This window comes from Hetaerina americana, unplaced genomic scaffold (assembly GCF_022747635.1).
Source record: "Hetaerina americana unplaced genomic scaffold, ioHetAmer1.1.p SCAF_9, whole genome shotgun sequence".
Lineage (NCBI taxonomy): Eukaryota > Metazoa > Arthropoda > Insecta > Odonata > Calopterygidae > Hetaerina > Hetaerina americana.
Window position 1 is genome coordinate 18,182,891 of NW_027287538.1, and position 19,972 is coordinate 18,202,862.

The 19,972-nt window shown below is 38.6% G+C and overlaps 1 protein-coding gene across 1 annotated transcript in view; it reads left to right on the top strand.

Annotated features, from left to right (window-relative positions):
- LOC139698710 (insulin-like growth factor-binding protein complex acid labile subunit) overlaps window positions 1–19,972 on the top strand; it is a 1,245,847-nt gene that overhangs the window by 630,927 nt on the left and 594,948 nt on the right. The window contains exon 6 of the mRNA XM_071597590.1: window positions 8,108–8,138. The gene's annotated coding sequence lies outside the window, so the exon portion shown is untranslated. The remainder of the gene's footprint in view (window positions 1–8,107; window positions 8,139–19,972) is intronic.

The following is a 19,972-nucleotide window of genomic DNA, read 5'->3' on the forward strand; positions in this document are numbered from 1 at the left end:
AAATAAGCACTTCGCGTATTTTACAAAATGTTTTCTGTGAGAAAGTTCTGTGCTTTGAGAATCCGTCGTTGGGGGCCAAAAGGTGTTTTGTTGAATTTGTCCAGAACTGTGCATATCCTTCGGCTAGGCGAAAAAGTTTATAGCCTGCACCATAAAAATACACAACTGTAAAAAATATCGTCTGCGTTAATTAATGTCTCTGTCTACGCTTTTTGGTACGACCAGCAGAATTGTCGACAAAATTTCTCGAAATGAGTTTTTGGGCTGATTTGAAATTGATGAAAAGATCTTTTTTTTTAAATGATATCCCTCTGCATGTTTGTTTTTCATATTTAAAGTCTTCCACGTTTTTTTTATTATTCGTATAGTTTTCTCATGAGATGAAAGCCAACAAAGTTATAGTTATACTACGAAATTCAAGATCTTTGATTGGAACCCTGGATACTCACTCTCTGTAGATACGCCGTGCTATTAATATTCAAAGGAATTATTCTATAAACTATAATAGCCAAGCAGATTTATCGGCGCCGGTCGTTCAGGAAGACTCTGATAAGATACTGATTTTGAAAATCAGCCTCTATTTAGTTTGGCACGTACTTGAGTGATTCGGAATGAAATGCGTTATTATCGAGCAACTCATTATTTAATACCACACTTTTGGGAATTGGCGGGTGAACAAATATAAATTGCAATGGGTTTACACAGGTCCATTTCAAATTAATGGCCCATGGATTAACCCAGTACAACTTATGGTAACTCTTCGATGATTTGGAGTTTCAAAATTAGTTTTACATCGTTTCCACAACTTGATTCGGACGACGTTTTTTATTTTTTATTATTTCAATTCTAATAATGGTCACAATCATTAAGATGGTGATTTGATTCTTTTACCGACTAAGACACCTTTCTATTGTCATTACGGAAATATTATTCTCATTGGAGAAGAGAGTTATAAATAGTAGCAATTTATCTGATTGCACATTGGAAAATCTTTTATCATATGTAACAGCTTTTCCGTAAGATTCATTGCGAAATGTTACACTAAATAAAACTAATATTGATGCAGAGAAAGAGGTTATATACCAAATGCGCTCTTTCTGCGGCTGTAGTCGGTAGGTGCTTCAAAGAAAATAGGATGAATAATTTTTGGAAATGCACCACTACAAAAAGATGATGAGGATGAAATATGAAACAATCAAATCAGTGGGAATGAGGTCCAAAGAGTTCGAAGAGTGATACCAATGAAAGGCATTGGCAGGAAAAAAGGTAAACTTATTTCTTAACAATAAACTTCGGAGGAATCAGTTATTTCAAGGTTGAAGTAAAAAGAGCAATGAATGGAAGATTGAAGAAGGTGTGAGAGCCCTTGTACGAATAATAAGAATTTTTCCAATTATATCAATGCTCGGAGTCTACACTGTCATAGGTAATCCACCTATCAAGGAATAGGTTTTGGACAGTCCCTTACTACTATTACGTATTAGATTTCGCGTGAACTTCGTCTTGTTCGCCCTACATTATTTTCTTTTTTGTATATTCATAAATTCTTCATTCTGTATCAGCTTTAATGCCGACTTAAAAGCCTTTGTTTCTTTTTCCCACTTCAACCTCTCTTAATCAGTATTTAAAATCTCATAACATCTAAATCACTCTCATGGTATCATTTTATCTATCTTAATCATTGTATTTCTGCTAGTAGCTAGTTCTAATCTTCAAATGTATTGAAAACTGAGTCGCTTATTATTGTTCCATTTTATTTTCCCCTGTCCATATCTGCAAGGCCTCTGACCTACGCTTATCATCCTACTTCTAACGCCATGCTACGGTTCTAAGTAGTGTCACAATATTCACCTCTCTGTTCATTTCTTCTTCACACATTTTTATAGACAAATGGAGCCGATTATCTTTCCTTTAAGTGTCCCTTTGCTCAGCACAATTCTTCTCCTGACGTCACATTGGCTTCTCACGCCCAAGGCCAATGCTGCCCGAATGTGTTAACCCTTACACATAGTCCAATTCATCTTAGTTCTATAGTTGACTAGAATGGCTAACTCGGCATTGCTGCTCCTTTAGAATTACATTGTTTGCATTTATTTGTGTACTATTTTCAGTCAATACTAGTACATCCAATATGTGACATATTTCTAAAGAGCGAAACTTTCACTTGTTCAATTGTGTCTTTTCGTAAATCTATTTTAAAACTGCGGGTATATCTTGCCTTGAATGCAGACCACCACTTATGTCTTCTCTCATCTCAGTCCTTGCGAGTTTTTCTTTTTTTATCAGAATTATTGACGCGTCGTTCGCAAAACTCAGCACACTCCCCGTCTCTACATTTATCTTATTCTCGACCTCGTTAACTGCTTTTTCATTTTACATATTAATAATACAGAGGGAAGGGAGATAATGATCGACTCCTTTCACTTTCTCCTCTCACTTTTTTTTTTGAAAACACTGATTCTCAGAATTCTAGTCAATTTAAATGCCAAAACTCAGCGACGTTCCTCGCACGCTGCGGTTTGAATGGAGGTCATCGTCGAGGAGAACTTAACGAGAGAGGATGGGGGCAAAAGAAGTATCCCACCCTCGCTTCCGTTCCCCGAACCGTTCCGAGCCACACTCTTCAACCCTCCGGGCGGTTACCCCACAGGGTCGCCTCGGGAGTTCGGCACTAGTGCGGGGTGTCTTGGGCGAAATGTAAATTTTAGCCCCAACCGCGCGTTCCGCTCGCCAGCGAACATTCTATTTGCGGTTTGATTCCCGTCCACGTCCCCCGACCACAGTTTAAACGCTCCGCGGTCCCTTCCAAACCCCCCACCCCCCTTACCCCCGGGTGCCCCCTCATTTCCATCCGAAACTCTTGCGTCGTCCGGGGGACCCCTTTCGTTTCCGTTCGAATTAAGCCTTCCGTCTGCCTGCGTGGTGCCTTACCTTCGCAAAATGGTGTGTTCGGGGCCGAGAAGGTTCAGAGACGGGTGGGCGCGGCACTCAATTTCACCCTCCGTTGGAATAGAACTTGATTACGAGTGCAGCCGTACCGCGGGGACACTATCATCGTTATGATTTCCGGGGAAAAAATAGCATGCACACATCCCCCGTTCCCACTTCGGGGTGGGTAAAGCCCGAAATGCATGAATTTCGGGGAGCCATGCCGGAAAACTGTACTCCCCTTTCGCTAATTTCATCCATAATACCAGGCCTTCACGATTATCTCTCCTATGAATACATTTATGCATTGTTTTATACGTGATTTCACGCTCTTGAGACTTTTTATCTTCTTAGATTTGACAATCTTTTCGACTAGATTCACCATGCTTGCGACACCGAGGGAATTATTATGGGTACAAAGTGCACTGTTAGATTCTACCACATAAATAAAATGAGAGGTAATAACAAAAGTCACCCACGGATTCAAGTGCTCGTTCTTTGCTTGTATGATGCATAATCATCGTAAAATCGATCCAAAACACATGAAAATTTAAGCTGCAAAAGTAAAATTCAATGATTCACTCGGAAGCATCAATTGTTGCATGATTTGTGTATGAACGAAAGTGCATGTGTACTTGAGTCTAATCAGACGTATGTTCTCGTACCTAAATGGTTTCTTGTTTTTAAATGCGTGGTTGATGCCGTAATACGACTCATCACATGCCCTATGCTATCCATCCATATTCTAACTGTATCTTTCCCTAATACCTTTCCCTAAATACTGATCTCCTTCAAAATATTGCCCATCTAAGCAAAGTGTTCTGCTTGCTGCAAAGTAATTCCCTCCGCCTTTGATGTTTAGCAGTGGCTTCCCGGTTCCAATTACTAATGATTTGCATTAACTAATTCATGTTATGGATCGATTGCGAATCAAGAGAGTGGGCATCAGCGAAGGGTTGATGGAACCGTACCCTAATCCCTCACCAAGTTCTTCGGCCCCCTTTTTTTGAAACCTACCCTCTCTGACGTCCGCCTTTCATCGAGATCGCCGTGCAGTTCGCCCTACGCTTGTTTTCACCTTTTGACCTGTTTCGTCCGGCGGCGCTGCCCTCGCCTGTCGGTGTGTTTAAACCCAGGAATTAATATCCTCATCGTATTCCGCCATCATCTTACGGGAGCGATTCTCCTCTCCGCTCCCCCCCCCACCCCCGTCTCACCCCCCGAACCCCATCCCCAGCCCCTCCGATCCTCAACCTCGAGCTACTCCGCTTCCTTCCCTTCCCTCTCGACCAATGAATCCTTGGAGGATAAACACTATGTATAATGGAAAAGGAATACGTGCAACGGAACGCAAAAGGGAATGCATGTTTACCAAACAGTTTCGTTGAATGCGCTTCCCCCGCACGCGGTAGGAGGGTGCACGGGGAGTGGGGGGTGTGGGGGGTGTGGAGAATCTCACAGCTTTCAGGTAAACCACCGGGCAGGGAACCCAAAGGATTTGTTTGCAGCCTGATGTGAAATCACCGAAATGCAAGGCATCCCACGATTCTGGGCACCTCGTCCCATTACGCCCTTGAATATTTTATTCCGAATCCTCTCAGTGTTCAACGCTTGTACTTCCCTGAAGAGGGTTCTGAAGGATATTTGCAGAGTGAAAAACAACGGTCTTATTTTGAGGTTGTTGGCACTTCGTGGGAAATACTTGCTTTATGAATCCAGACACATCTACAGTGCTGAATTTTAATTAAGTATATCCCACGTAAACCTTTTAGTTTTGGAACCAATCTCGGCTGTAATTCTAGCGTTCGTTTACGGTTGATATAGAGCTTCAACGAGTTTTTTTAGTAATCTTCCCATTTCAAACCGTGAGCGAATTGTTTAATTGACTATTAATGTTTGAATTTCATTCACTTTTTAGGTTGAATCATGAACGAAGGCGGTTCATTTGTCCTCAATCCTCTTACATTTTCTTTAAGCCAGGTCTCAATACTTATCATCGTATGACGCATGAACACCATGTGTCATACTCAATGTAACACTGGAGGAAAACATCGCGGAAATCAAACTTAGTTACCACTTCCTGAACTTTGAACTAAAATACACATGGCCCTATACCTTGGAACAATTTCATTTAGTGTAAAAACGTGGAAAGAGAAAAATCTGACTTACGTAAACCACTGACTGCTGATCTTACCTTATGAACCTCTTCCCATCCTGAAAATTAAACTTACTGCATATCTTAAGGAAGTAGAAACCAAACTGAAAGCTTCTTAAACAGTATAATACTCATATAGTCCACTTATGCTTAGCTAACCCAGGACACAGCTAAATTTTCCATGATCGCACCTGGAGCAATGGGGTAACGGAGCACAGGGAAAAAAATAAAAGTATAACTTGTTAAGTGGAAAATAAGTGTCGCCTCTGAACTTTTGATGGCTCGTACATTTGGAAGCTTGTATTTCAATTTTAGATTTTGTTTGGCTTTTACATAGAAAAGCGTGGCAACATTGAACTCTCTAGTAAATGGTTTTAACTAAATGAGTGTGTAAGGGTCGTATTCGAAGAATTTCCCAGGGGGATGACTAACCCCCACCATCTCTGCTCTACGTTGTTTGACCCTCGTTGTTGACCTACGTTGTATTCTCAGACGATACTCTTTCTCTCCAACGTCAGGCATCCCTGATCCCTGCAACAACCTAGAAAGGGAATAGCCGAAGACGTTCTACACGGTAGAGTCGTCCCTAATCAAATCCAAGATGTCGGAATGCGTCACTCGATTCGGTATTTTGAATGAGCGCATCAATAATTCCCTTGAACGCACGGCTTAATGACTTAATTTTTTCAAAAATAATTCGAATGGTCCATTTCACCATTGAAGTATCTATGCAAGTTATAATAGAGTCAATAGATTGCTCAGAAAATATCGCGCATTTATATGGCTGAGAACAGGCGTTGTGAACAGTAGCTTCAGCTAACAGCAAACATTTCGGCGTGTAGATTTCCGAACGATGAGTTCTGTAACTGTCAGTTGATTTGAAGTCATAATAAAGTGTCTTCCAAGAATTGTATTTACACATCCTTAATCGACTTTTAAAAACAATAATTTGAATTTAAAGTTTCATAGGCATAGGCAAAAATGTATTGAGTATACATTAAGGAAGTATGAAAATGTAATCGCTGATACATTAAGAATGTGCTATGATTTCTGCATTTAAAAGAGTTAATGGCACTAAAACTTTAGATGCAATGAATCGGCATGTTAACTTTTGTTTACTATTAGAAAATACGAGCTTACGTATTGTTCACCTTCAACATGTCAATAGTATTATTCATTTTTGTTCGCACTAAACTATAGCCTTGAATGATTTAATGTGAAGAATTATACAGCCGTCCCCAGGCTATCTTCAAATTGCTAATGTTATGTATACTCAATTAAATTGCAACCTGCGATATTGTGCTTTCATTGTTGCCCAAAATTTTCTCAGATTTCTCTCAGCCTCAGCAGCTATGATCGTAGTTTTTTTCGAAGCTAGCCGAAAATAGCATTTAAATATTTTAATTAATTAACTATGTATGCCTAAAAATGAAAATTGAGTTATGTTAATAGAGAAAATTTAACAAAACTTAAGTTAATCGCTGTGTTGTTTTAAACTAATTTCACGTTAAAACCCATTGCATGTATTCCGATACTCACAGTATATGACAAAGCAAGTAGGACTGAAAAGTAATAGACAGAGTTTATTTAAAAACAACAAAAGTCGCGCTAGTAAAAGAATTCACAGGACGAAAGAACTTTAGTGTAATGGATACAATAAGATGCATACATGCCCAAATTTCCGAGGATATACGAGTATACAGCTCTTTTGTATTTACAACCTTTGATTATTTATAATTACATGAAATGTATAATAGTTCATAAGATTTATTCCCCTAAATTTATATAACGAATACCGTTACAATTACCTATGTACGTATGCGTATTACCGTGTTCCAAGAATTCTTCAGGCGATGCAATTAATTTATGAGCTGCTTCAATAAATATCCCCTCAGATAATTGCAATGGTTTTTCTCGCGAGTTCTAAAATAGGTGAATATTAAGAAGTTAAAATCTTTGAAAAGCATTTAGATTATGTTCCTTTCGTTATATTGGACTTTGTTCAGATAGTAATGAAGCGTCAGGAAAAACGTCACAGATGAGTATGAGTCTTTGAAATCATGAAATGTATCCATAGTTGTCTAGTAGTAGCAATGGCAATGTTTAAAAGACGGATTTAGTCGGAGGAGGAATGCCTCTTCCCGTTCGTCCAAATAAACTCTCTTTTGGAGAGATTAGGGAATACGTCCCTTAAAGTTACCATAATCACAACCATTCGGGTGTAGTGTCCGTATACCATGAGAATTTATTCATCTCATGGCTAATATGCACATGGTTTGTATAAAAATTATTGTAAAAATAGATATAATTAAGATGTTGCTAAAATGCCTAAAAATTTTTCAAAGTGAATCCCTTGAGCGTCGACAAACTTTTGCCAGCGGCCTTTCCACAACTCGAAGGTTTCCTGGTAGGCGTATTCTGGAAGGTCATTAAGGGTACGCGTCCAAGCTTCTTTGGCGGCCCTTAGGGTGGTGTCCTTTTAGGGAGGATTCCCCCTTTGGAAATAACAAATAGTCTGCTGGTGCCAAGTAGGGACTGTTAGGAGGTTGGGGAATCGTCCCTATGCCGTTGCATTAGGTGTTCACAATCAGACACTCGACTCTGCTCCTCATCGTCTGGAAAGACCATCGGGATGAGTTTAGCGCAGATCTTTCATATCGCCAAATTTTCAGTGATAATAATGTGCACTGTCATCTAATAAATGTCAATAAAATCCGCAATTATGCATTCACTAAACTGCATGGTCTAAGTTCAGCATTTCACACACACCTAAGAAAATGTTGTTACCGATACTAATTATACAATTCTACTAATTCTCAATTATACCAATTACTCAATATAATTATCGAGAAAATCAAATGATTTCAACAAATCACCCAGTAGCGTAAAAATAATCATGTAAATTCACAACCTTTATTTCCTAAACCAATATTATTTAAAATGTTTACTTTCCCTAATGTCCCGCTGATTTCATTCGCCATGTTCACTCATAATTGTATTCTAATATCTCTCTTTTTCTTGCAGATTTTGAAGAGTGGCATCTATCACTGATCACGTAAGTTAAAGCATTTTATTCTTATTTATTACCCCAAAAGGCGAGCTATTAGGTTTTCGTTAATGCCTTTCGGTGCATGATAATCGTTTGAATGGTGTGTTTTCGTCGTGACGGCGATGAAGTAATCCTCAAGATAAATAATATTTATTTAACAACTGTTTTAATATTTCTTAGCTGTCTTCTTTGATAGTATTACAAGCAACTGAAGAAGCAAATCGTAGAGACAACGTTTACAAATGTATCTTAAAGATCCTCAGAATATATTTTTTTAATTTACTCTAGTAAATTTAATTTAAGTCATCGTACTGCTATTCACATTTTATTAAAATGAATTTTCATTAACCTCTAATATCTTGATTATCTTGATTAATGGTGGCGTGTGTTTAGAATTACCCCTTTATTGAACCCCATCTAATAAACTCCACACGATTCGCCACGTGTGTGTTTGATTGTTTTTCATATCAATCTTTCCTTCTAATACAAATGTAGAAGTGTCCATCTTTTATTTTTATTGGGACCGAGAGAACGATTGATCTTTCATACCACGCGGCAGTATATGTTTCTTTTTTTCATACTGCTGAACTCGGCCGTTGTAATATGGAATTTTGATTCCTCTCTCGGTAGCAGAATTACAATCAACTTTACTAGGCTTTATTTGGCTTAAAATCCGCGCAGAAAATAATATATATTATGAATACGGTATGGAAAATATAAAACCAGGTGGGAAACAAATAACATCGATCGCGTTTCAAAAAAATTTGGTTTCATTACCTAGGAAATGATCCATTAATGAACTAGGTAGTGGAGTGTAAACCTTGCAACCGATGCTAACTGATTCAACACTTGTGATTTTAGTAAATTTCTCATTTTCCCCTTGATTACATTAATTTTAAATGTAGAATTATCTCCAATCTTAGATTCTTACTATATTGAGGTGTTAATGTTGGATGAATTTGAATTGTTGAAACTCTTTGTGAATAATCGGACAATTGTTTTTCGTCGCGTGACCTGGATTCTCAAATATCTTTCCTTTTCTTATCCCTCGAGTAATAATAAATCTTGCAATCGGTTCAATATCACCCTCTCCTTTTCACCAAAATTTCCAATTAATCGATGGATCGGCCACCCCTCCCCTTATCTTTCGCCGATATCCTTCAAGGAAGGAGAGAGATTATATAGATTCATGCGCGTCACTTCGCGTCCGTTAACGCCTTTGCTATGAACCGTCGTCAGTGGGAGTGTGTTAAATGCAATGAGGAGGTAAGAAATCATTCCGAAGCTACGTCATTTCAAAGCGCTAATTATTTACGCGTTTCCTCAGGTCTCATGAACACAGTAATTGCATTGAAATACATGACTGCCAAAGTGCTTTTCCTCTCTGATGTTATTAGTCTCGGATTTATTCTTCAATATGCCCATCGATATCATTTTCTTTGAGTCATAAACGTTAGTAATTTATGCCAAATCCGTTATTTTTTCCTTCTCGATGAAAAATTTATTGTTCGCGTGAATTCAGTCAACCTCATTAGTATTGTTGGTGATGATTCCTGGACCCTGACTCAGTGTTTAAAATTAATTCAGGGGATACGTTTAGATGTGATAGAGTTCTCTGCCTTTCGTTTTTATTGCCAAGAATATACTCACATCTAGTATAATAATTTAACCGCGGTAGCAATATATATTCTCCCTGTTAAACTGCTCTATAGGGAGTCCTTCATAAAAGTCAGTGGATATATTTTTATGAAGCTAGGTTTTGGCTGGACACTAGAACTAACTATTATTTCATTTCTGAGCCGCACCAGACTTGACACACCGTGGAACCCTAGACTAAAATTAACCTTCATTAGCTTCTTATACCTTACGTCTCCGTTTGCTCCATCAAACGTCTATTCTTTTCCTCTCCCTAATTCGCCTGCGAAATATTCTCCCTTTCTTAATGCGAAATAGAGAGTAATTTTTTTTAAATTTCTTTTTCATAAGTCGCGATTCAAAAAAGAAATCAATATTGTTTGATTAGGAGATTTAGAAAAATAATTACTTAACGTAAACGGAGAAATTATTGAATGGGTAAATGAGTATATAAATCATATAATCTGATGAAATTCTTGTCATTGATGGCAATGTGGACCAAGGGATTAAAGAATATGCGATTGCAAAAAGATATGTTGCTGGTATTATGTGGAGTATTAAAAAATCGATGTTTGTTCCCAGCATCGTGCCCATCCCGTTTGTTCGCAGCAGCCCATTCCTCCTCGACGGTATAATTTTCGGCTATGCCAGGGTTAGTATACATCAGTACAGGGTACTTGAAGAATGTTCATTTTAAAAATATAAAAGGTAGAGGGATAGATAAACGTCTTTATTCGAGCGAATGTGAGACCATAAGGTCCTTTCTTCCATTAAACTCTTCGCCAAGTACATAACAACAATAATAATAATGAGACAAAGTATGAAGCGTTAAAAAAAATGATAAAATCATTTAAATAAAAAAAGAAAAGAGCAGAAGAAGTGATTTTGTGGGAAAAACGGGAGTTCAGACATGAGTACGGTTCGAACATAAATACTTAATTTTCGCGAGGAATGTGTGAATGTAGAGAGATGTGGAGTTAATTACATATGCAAAATTACATACACATGTGCGAAAAGATTTTTGAAACCAGATTGGTGGAAGTTAAGAAGCGAGATGAACGAAATGGCGGAACAAATGATGGATAAGAAAAATGGTTTGGGAGGAAGGGGTAAACCGAGAAATTCATTGAGAAATATAGTCTATGAGATTTTCAATGTGAGGAATATTAAGGTTCTCAGGGAAAGAAGGTCGTATGGGAATCGTTGAATGAATGCGACGAAGGTGAAATAGGTTTCCACGGAAGGGGCAGCGGGAGAGAAACTGGTAAACACTGGTACATTTTGGAATTCTCCTTCCTCAAAAGAGAATGGTGTGAAGGATATAGGCGTAAGTACGTAATAATGGAAGAATTTTACTTTTTCGATGGCATTCAAAAGCAAACATTTTGTGACCATTTAGATGAAAACATAATTTATAATACAACAGGCTTACCTTTCATCCATCCATTTTGCCAAAAAAATACGTTGAAAATAATTAAAATTGAGAAAAATAATAATAAATTATTGGCTACGTAGAATACATACTGGTTTTTAATTATTTCTCCGTTGATTCCCATAATAACTATAAAAAAAGTCACCCGTATGTTCCCAAGAGAAGCCATGTAAGTAGGATAAACTTCCAAGTAATAAAATGCACCCTTAACCGTCCTGTGTATCGTACAACTCCCGTTCTCTCTGCTTTCAAAAGAAATGGGATATTCATACGGTCATAATGGAAAATTGGGGATGTAAAATGCCGTAATCTACTGGAAGATTAAGAAATGTGATTAGAGCTCACCTCTCAGTACTCCAAATCCACATGTTTAATTCACTCATCAACGTAATAACATGACAAGTTCCTTTCTGTGGCCCACCTTCAGTTTTCAGGAAAGATTTTGTGCTCAAAATATAACACAGCTCTGCGAAGTAGAAAATATACAAGGTAATCGGGAATCGAACCTGGACCCTCCGGTCAGTTAGCAATCGCTATACCGATCTAACATCCCTTGCGATAGAGGGTAGTCGAAATGCAATGTAATAACAATATATGTATAGCTTCCATTCTGAGTTTCCTATTTAAACATAAAAATAAACTAATTGGAAATGAAAAAAGGATCCTTTGTAGAGAATTAAATATAAAATTAATTGGAAGACTCTTGGTGGTTTGAAGTATATGGTCTCGATGGTGATAGAAGAAGAGATCAGGCGTAGAAGAAACTGGAATGACGAATTACTGAAAACTGTAAAAGTGGGAATGGGATGGCGATGGTCCTTGGGTCAAATGAGATAATGGCTTATGGGGTGGTATGGACCGGGAGAGCGTGTTGGAATGTCGGGCGGGCAAGGAATGAGGATGGAGAGAGTTTGAGAGGACATTTATGATCACGCAAAGGAGGGCGTGGAATGTTTGGGTGTGGTTTCCCGTCACCGCCGTGCATTTCTATGGGAATTTCTCAATACCCACAATGTGTGGTGACCCTTTTTTTTCCCTTTCCCGACGAATTTTCGTTTAAATATTATTTATTTAAATTCCCTCCATCGTACAGAGACCTTATTATTGCATTCCACGGTATTTTAAATATTATTTGCCCTACTACCATAGAGTTCGATACCTTATATTAAATTCTTCATCAGGTCAACTCCTTTTTCAGACAAATATGCATGTCAAATTGGAGGTCAACTCTTTCTCAAAATAACCACAGTGGACCAGTGTGAAATAAAATTCAGCTATAAACTTTAAAAATACAGAAATAAGTTGTTGGGTATAAATTGAATACAAAGTTACGAAAAATATAAATTTTGAGAAATTGTATGCATAATTTATAAGGCTAATTCTCATTACAAAATTCGACTGCTAAGATATTTTGTGTAACTCTTGAAATTATTCTTTCCGATTTGCATATGATATGCTTTCAACCATGTACAAGGCCGAAAAATTTTTAACAGGCGTAACAATTGTAGCAAATGTTGGATCGTAGTCTTCCGTGGCGTTCAGGATTCGTGGATGTCTCCATTTTCCGGGTTCCCGCCGCGTTGGTTGTCATGGTTGACGACAGTTTCGCCTGGATTCCACCAGGCGTCTTCAGGTCGAAGTGCCGATATCATTTTGGCTGCGCTTATATAGCCCTCGCTCTCTCGCTGCTGCGTTGTGATTGGTTGGTTTCTGGAACACTCTCTTCCAGGCGTTCGTCAGGTGGTAACCGTCTTCCCGGTTGAAATTTCTCGGCGTTTTTGTGATCTCAATTGATTCTCTAATTGTAGCAAATGACTTCAAAACATAATTTGTAGGAATGAATACGCTGCTGTGTTTGTTTAAAGGGTGGTTATAGGTAATGATTCCTCAGATTAGAAGAAAATATGTAGTAGTTTTCTTTCTCTCTCTCTTTGTCTAATATATTCACGGCTTTATTAATTAACTTACAAAACAAATAAGAAGCTATCATAGCCAGAATTTTGCTATTTTTTGCCCTTTACTGTTCTTTATGTGTTTCGTCAGTGGGCTCATTGTTTTTCAAGCAGTTTAAGGAAAACGTTTGTGCTAAGTTTTCCGTTAACAATTTTATTTTTCAAGACATTTATGTTTTCAAAATTCCGATTAGTGCTTAACCGGCTTTTTTTGCGTCATCCTAACAATGGAATATATTTCAGCGCAACGGAATATTCGGGATTAGCGATGCAGGGTTGTACTTTATGCTTCAAGGTATCCGTTGTGAAAGCCTTAATATCGTAAAGGCCAGTATTTATGGTGTATCGTCACGACTTTGCAGCTTCTCGGTGAAAAACAAAGGGAACTTGGAATACTATTTTGAGTCAAAACTAGTTCGGCTTTAAAAACATACGCTTAACTGTTATCATGCTCCACCTCAAACTTATGCGTCTAAACCGCACAAGGGCCCTCTAATCGTATTCCTAGAATTTTGGGGTGGGGTGGCTCGTTTCCTAAATAAATAAAGAGTAAATTACTAGTGTTTATTCGAAATTCATAATGCTGCTGACCCGATAATCGCGCAGGTATCTGTTTGTATATGCATGCATTCATTGCATATTTCTCTGAATATTGACACTATTTGTTCAATGTGTAGTTCGATGTGAAATTCAACTCAGGAAAGCGTGTTGATATTGAATTCATTTCGTTCTTTAGTTCATCATTATGCTGTCAACAGTAGATTGGTATTTCCGAAGCGCGTTTCAACTCGCATACGTATTTAATCGGCGTGTTTTTCTTCGAACAGATACTTGGAGGAAAATTGTTTTGTCCCAATAGTAATCATGATGCAATAATTCAGAAGTTTTTCAGAATACTTATATTTATCATCGGATATATTGTAGCAATAACATTATACGTCGAAATTCAAATTAGAGTTTTTTGCTAGTAATATGTTTTATATAGTATATCCTATGCTATCCAAACGCCTCTGGCGGCACTGTAGTTGACGCAAAACCCGTGCACGAGGCCCGTGACCCGCGACCTTTTGGTAAGTAGTCTGAATAACTTGCCCCAGCAGTCATTGTGTCTTATGGGATTATGTAAGCTAGTTTCCTCGTTTATTCATATTATTTTTTTGAACTAATTAGCAACTGACACAAGACATATTCAAAGAGGAAGGACCGTTTTCTTATTTTTAATTATTGGCGGGCCAGAACAAAGCTGTAGGCTCCATGTATCAATTGTTTCCGAAGACAATGAAGTTATTGTTTTTTATATATTAGTCGTTTACCTGTAGATGAATGCAGACAAAAACTTCCGCGAAAATCGTTGCTCTCGCCTGTAGCGATATAAATGCTGTGAATCGAATTTTGTGTGCGAAAGGAACATCAGCTTCCCAAATATCAGGAGCTGTGCCTGGTTTATGGACTTACAGTAATGAGGGAGGGAAAGGTGAGGCAATGGTGTTAAGACTTCAAAAATGGTGGCACAAATATGCATGATGAAGAGCGGACTGGTAGCCCCAGTATCCAGACCGATGGAATCGTTCATCGAGTGGACCAAGAACTGCGATCTGATTGACGATTGATGACTAGTGCTCTGCCAGATAAATTTCCTCTTTTTTGACGCACCACGACTATATTTATATTATTGTTAGGGAAAATTGTACCGAAAATCCTTACCGTCCAAAAAGCAAAGAATTATTGAGTGGACGAGCGTTTTAGGGTCGCTATCGACGCTCCCGACCTTACATACAGTGACTATTGACTATTATACAGTGACCTGTATAGTGACTATTTCCTCTTCTTGTATTTGAAATGGTGGCATAGTGGATGGTGGTGTGAAGACAACGAAGAACTAGAGAACACCGTTGTCAACCGGTTTCGATTTCTAGGCGGTGAACTTCTATGCTGAGAGGGATTAAAGAATCTTGGGCGGCGTAACGAAGAGTGCTTAGAAGTTCGATGCAACAACTTCAGAGTGTAAAAATCATTCGCCTTGACTGAGATTCGAACCCAGATCCCTCAATATCCGTTCGAGTGCTTTAGCCAGTTAAGCTATCGAGGCATCCTTTTAAACTCTGAAATTTTGGGGCTTTTAAAGGAACTAGATGTTTTGACGAAATACCGTACATACAATGTCACCGGCATTCGTTTTCTTGCGCGACACGCCACAGTCTAAGAGGTTATAGCCAACTTTTAAACAATTAAGCTGTTTTTACCTTAGACAAATTTCAAGAATTCTTGGAATTTGCTTAGAAGTTAACGACAATTGTGTAGAAAAGGAAAGGGTGGTTTGTAGGAAACTAAAGCCGTGAATAAAATACTTTTTCCGACGAATACACATATTTTCTATGACCTAAAATGCCCTTACTTTTCCCATATGTCTCGTGTATTGATTAATCATGCATACTGACTGAGCTTTCTCTTAAAATAAATTATTACAGCATAATTCCTATTATTTTTTAATGGATCCTGCGGGAATCACACAATTTTGAACTCAAGAATCATTTATGGAAGGCACGAATACCCATTGCTATAATTCTTATCTCCTGCGGTCCGGTTACACACAATACGGCATTGCTCATCTTTTTCTTTGTTTGGTTTAGCGCCGTTACCTTCGGTAATGTCAATTGTAAATGCCCGGAGGGAAATAAAAAGTATTATCCCGGTAGCACCGAATAATGATATTCTTCTCCCTCTCATCCCTATGGTGGATAGCACGCGATGTCCTCCTTCCGTCTCCCTTGGAGTTATATTCGGAGACGTTTTGTTTGTGTCCCCACCGCAGAGTCCTCGGAAGCTGGATAGTGCCCGAGGCGGAATGATATAAAATTAAACACTCCCTCTCCTCAACTCCGACTCTTCCCCCCACACACCCCCCACTCTCCCTCACCGCTCTCTGCCTTTGCGTCTTTTTGTGAAGACCGCTTGAAAATTTAATCCCCCCGCCCTCTCAAATCCCTCGACAACATGCAAGATTCCATCTCATTCAATTTATTTCCTCTCGCTGCTTTATTTACGCCCGCGAGTATCACAAAAGACGTTTCACAGGAGTAGAATTAAAACTTTGGACCTCCCGAAGTTATTATCCTATCCAAAGGATATTAAGATCCGCTTCCCGGAAAAGTCACGACAATGGGATAAATTTTACAAGAACCGCCTCCTCCCGAGAAGCCCTTTGTTCTATTTGTTTTGCCGTGGATCAGTTTGCCCTCGACTTCAGAAAAATTCCACCGGCGGCGAAGTAGTCCTAAGCATCTGTCTGGGACGTGGAATCGAATACTTTTTTTGTGTTGTACTTTATTCGTCGTGATTTTAAAATTCTAAAAGCGGCCATCCCGCGATGTTTTTTTTTTTAGTTTTGACGTGTTTTTGAATGCACACGCGCCCGTCACGAGGTTCCGTTTCGGGGAAAGAAATATCCTAAGGACTGATTTTTAGGTTATCCCGGAAAAAATTACTCCCTTATGCCAATTTCCTACCCGATCTCCTGGTTCTCGCATATTTTTTCAAAGCTGCCACGTTCACGCATCATGCCCTTCCGTTCCAGATCTTTCTAAAACTTCTTGTTTTTGCACCGATAAAAAGTTGTGGGAACATCCATGGACCCTTCAAGGTTCATGTGAAAGAGATGAATTGAGTAGGGGACGTTAAGGGAGTTAGGAATCGCTTTTAATTTAATCTCTTTGGCCACTCTCAGGTGTTTCCTACGAGGAGCTGGATGTGGGCACTCCGGCGGAAAAGCACCTGTGAGTTCTCTTGCGGCCAACGCTTGAGCTGAATAATTTCATGATTCTACGATTTTAAGTGTGGGCGAGTATGAAATTTACATTAAGCGAATACGAATGAGCCTTTGTATTTTAATAGGCTTTGGTGGTGGTCAGGCGGAAAACGATTAATCGACTCGTTCGACCGGGCTTAATCTAGCTGACAAGATAAGGGTCCATATGTAGGGTGTTCGCGTAATGCCCTAAATCCGCTATGAAGTTTTGAGGCAGTCCCATGGCCGGTTCTACTCGCGAGGTTGCCGTCCAAGTGGGTAAAATTCTACCCATTTCTTCCCAATACAAGAGGAACGATTGCTAAAGTAGTGAAATTATATTGCGTATTGCTGGTTTGGTGATACCGAAATGAATAATGTTTGTCGATTTTACTAAAGAAATATTTGAATATATACGACACTCGTCGGCATTTTAGGCTTTTACGTATTTCAATGTTGAATTTAAACGATTCGTCCATAACTTATTATTGCATTCTTTCTTTCACTCTCATATTAACTACAATTTTCCTCTTTATCAATGATGATTCCAGCTAACACAGTAAATAGATACATTGTTCCTTCCGCTCCAGTTACATTGGATTTAGGAACTCGAAGAAATTAAGAGGCATCGTCTATATATTATTATTAAAAATACACATGTGCTCATAGACAGTTTCAGGTGGCACACAAGTCCCAAATAATCACAAAAGATAATAGATAAAATCTGTCAGTAACACAAAAGTACACTTGAGGGAAACTTCCAAACACAAATCTCTTTCACAAAACAAGAAAATCCCCATCTCATTAACATCAATCATTCAGCAAGAAAAAAAAGATAAATTAAAATAATTAAGCTGTTAAATATAACATTACGCCACACATCAATCAAATTATTACATAAGTTCCTTACATCTTCTCTTAAAAGTATGCACTCTGTTAGGATAGGGTTCGAATAGTTTTGCAGGTAAGGTGTTCCAATCAACAATTGTTTTAAATGCATATAATATCTATGTAATCATTGTTTCATAGGTAATTCAACATTATGCTTGAATATGACACAATCATGATTTAACTCTAATAAATCAAAAAATCTCTTATTCGCTTATTAAAGTTTTGATAGTGGAATGAGTATCTAGGTTCTCTGAAGTAATCAATGTATGTCACGAATTCCATTCAGCGAGTGACTATCAGCGTTATTTACCCAATGTTTTTGCGTTGCTATAAAGTGTTTGACCAACATTGTCAGTAGACGCTCTAAATTTCGGTGGCCTTCCTTGTTCAGACATCTTTCGCAAACGTTGCGCCTCGCATGGGCCTGAGGTTTCTCCGATTTTGGCTTGCTACACTCTGATCTGGTTAATTCAAACTTCATCAGCCAGTTCGGGACCAAATTCTATCGAGTCGAAACTTTGCTCTTAGAGCAAACCTTTTTTAACTTCCTCTCCATTGGGTTTCCTTCAATGCATTTGCGAACAGTGAAAGACAAATATGACGTCCATGTCACCATTAGGACTCGGAGACTCATTAGACTAGAGTTGGGTAACAACATTTTGGCTCGCATATAGCTGTAATAAAACAAACAAAATAGTTTAATCTGTTCCCACTTTACCTGAGGTAATCTGGTTATACACCCGAGCAGGAGTCATTTTAGCCTGACTAATTTTTGCAACATTTTACATGTTCGCAGAAAAAAACGTGCCTCTGTGGGTACGTTGAAATGTGGGAAAAATTAGTCAGCCTAGAATGATAACTTTTCGAGTGTCCAACTAGATTACCTTAAATGAAGTGGGAATATTGTAGAATGCAAGTAACTAATTCGTCAAAAATTTTTGAGATTTTCTTTTACAAAAAGGAGACAATTTTTACTATCTGAAGCAAAACATGCAGCATTGAAGTGTAATTGAAATTTATCCAATACTGTAGACGGAAATGAGTTTGTGTTTTCCCAAAGTGTCCAAAAATTCCAGAAGGATTTGCATTATTAGTTCTCATGCACTCAGTAAAACGTACAAGCTCTTAGAATCATTCATAATAATCGATAATGGAATATTTCAAAAATATTTTCGGTCACCATGGATAAAAGTGTACCACTTTGCGTGGAAGTGAAACTTGGGTAAGGCAGGCCCGGCAAACATGTAAATTGAATGCGATGGGCATAGGGGGCTCACACATGAGAAGTTTTTCGGTAAAAATGGTGGAAATATTTAAAAGAATTAATGAGCTATGAAATATTTCGGAATGGATTAACATGCGATGCAGATTAATGAAAGATGTGGGATTATTTGTATTTGTTGTGAAAATGGATAATGGTAAAATTAACCGAGGGATGATTGAGAAAAGTAAGAAGAATATTTGGAGGCGTCTCACTTTGTGGAAACGATTCATACTTTCCACGTACGTTTTGTTATGCATGACCTAGGTTTCGACTTTCAAATTCATCATCAGGTGAAGTACAGGATATAGAAACATAGGTCGGGCATGATAACAAAAATATTCATGTGACGTATAGAAACCTATGCCCCAATGAAACGTGTGTGGAAGAGCATATTATTTTATTTTTCAGTTGAAAGTACATAGTTTGGGATAAAAACGTACACTCTAAAATGCTGTTGAGTTCGTGCGCAAGAGACAAAAATAATTATTGTTAGATTAGGCATGAAAATATTAAGCGGATTTCGGATGAAGTCCGCGTTTGTGGATACGGGTGTGAATCGAGACCTTTACGAGTGATATTTCGGACGTCCTCGTAGGATACTAGCATAAGGCGTGGAGGGAAAGGGGTTGGGGGGACGGAAGGAGTGTGTAGTGGTCGGCCGGGGCGTCTGCGACCACGGGGGAGATGTGCCGCCGGGGTGCGGGTGAGGGGTTTGGGCATAGGATGCGGTCGAATTGAAATCCGGAATTAAACCCCCTTTCCCCGTGTACTACGACTCTCTCTCTCTGTCTCTCCTCCCTCCCTCCCCGTAAACTCATCCCAAACCCCCGTCCCCCCCACCTACCCCACCTTTAATTCCTCTCCTACCCCCAGCGGCCCTTC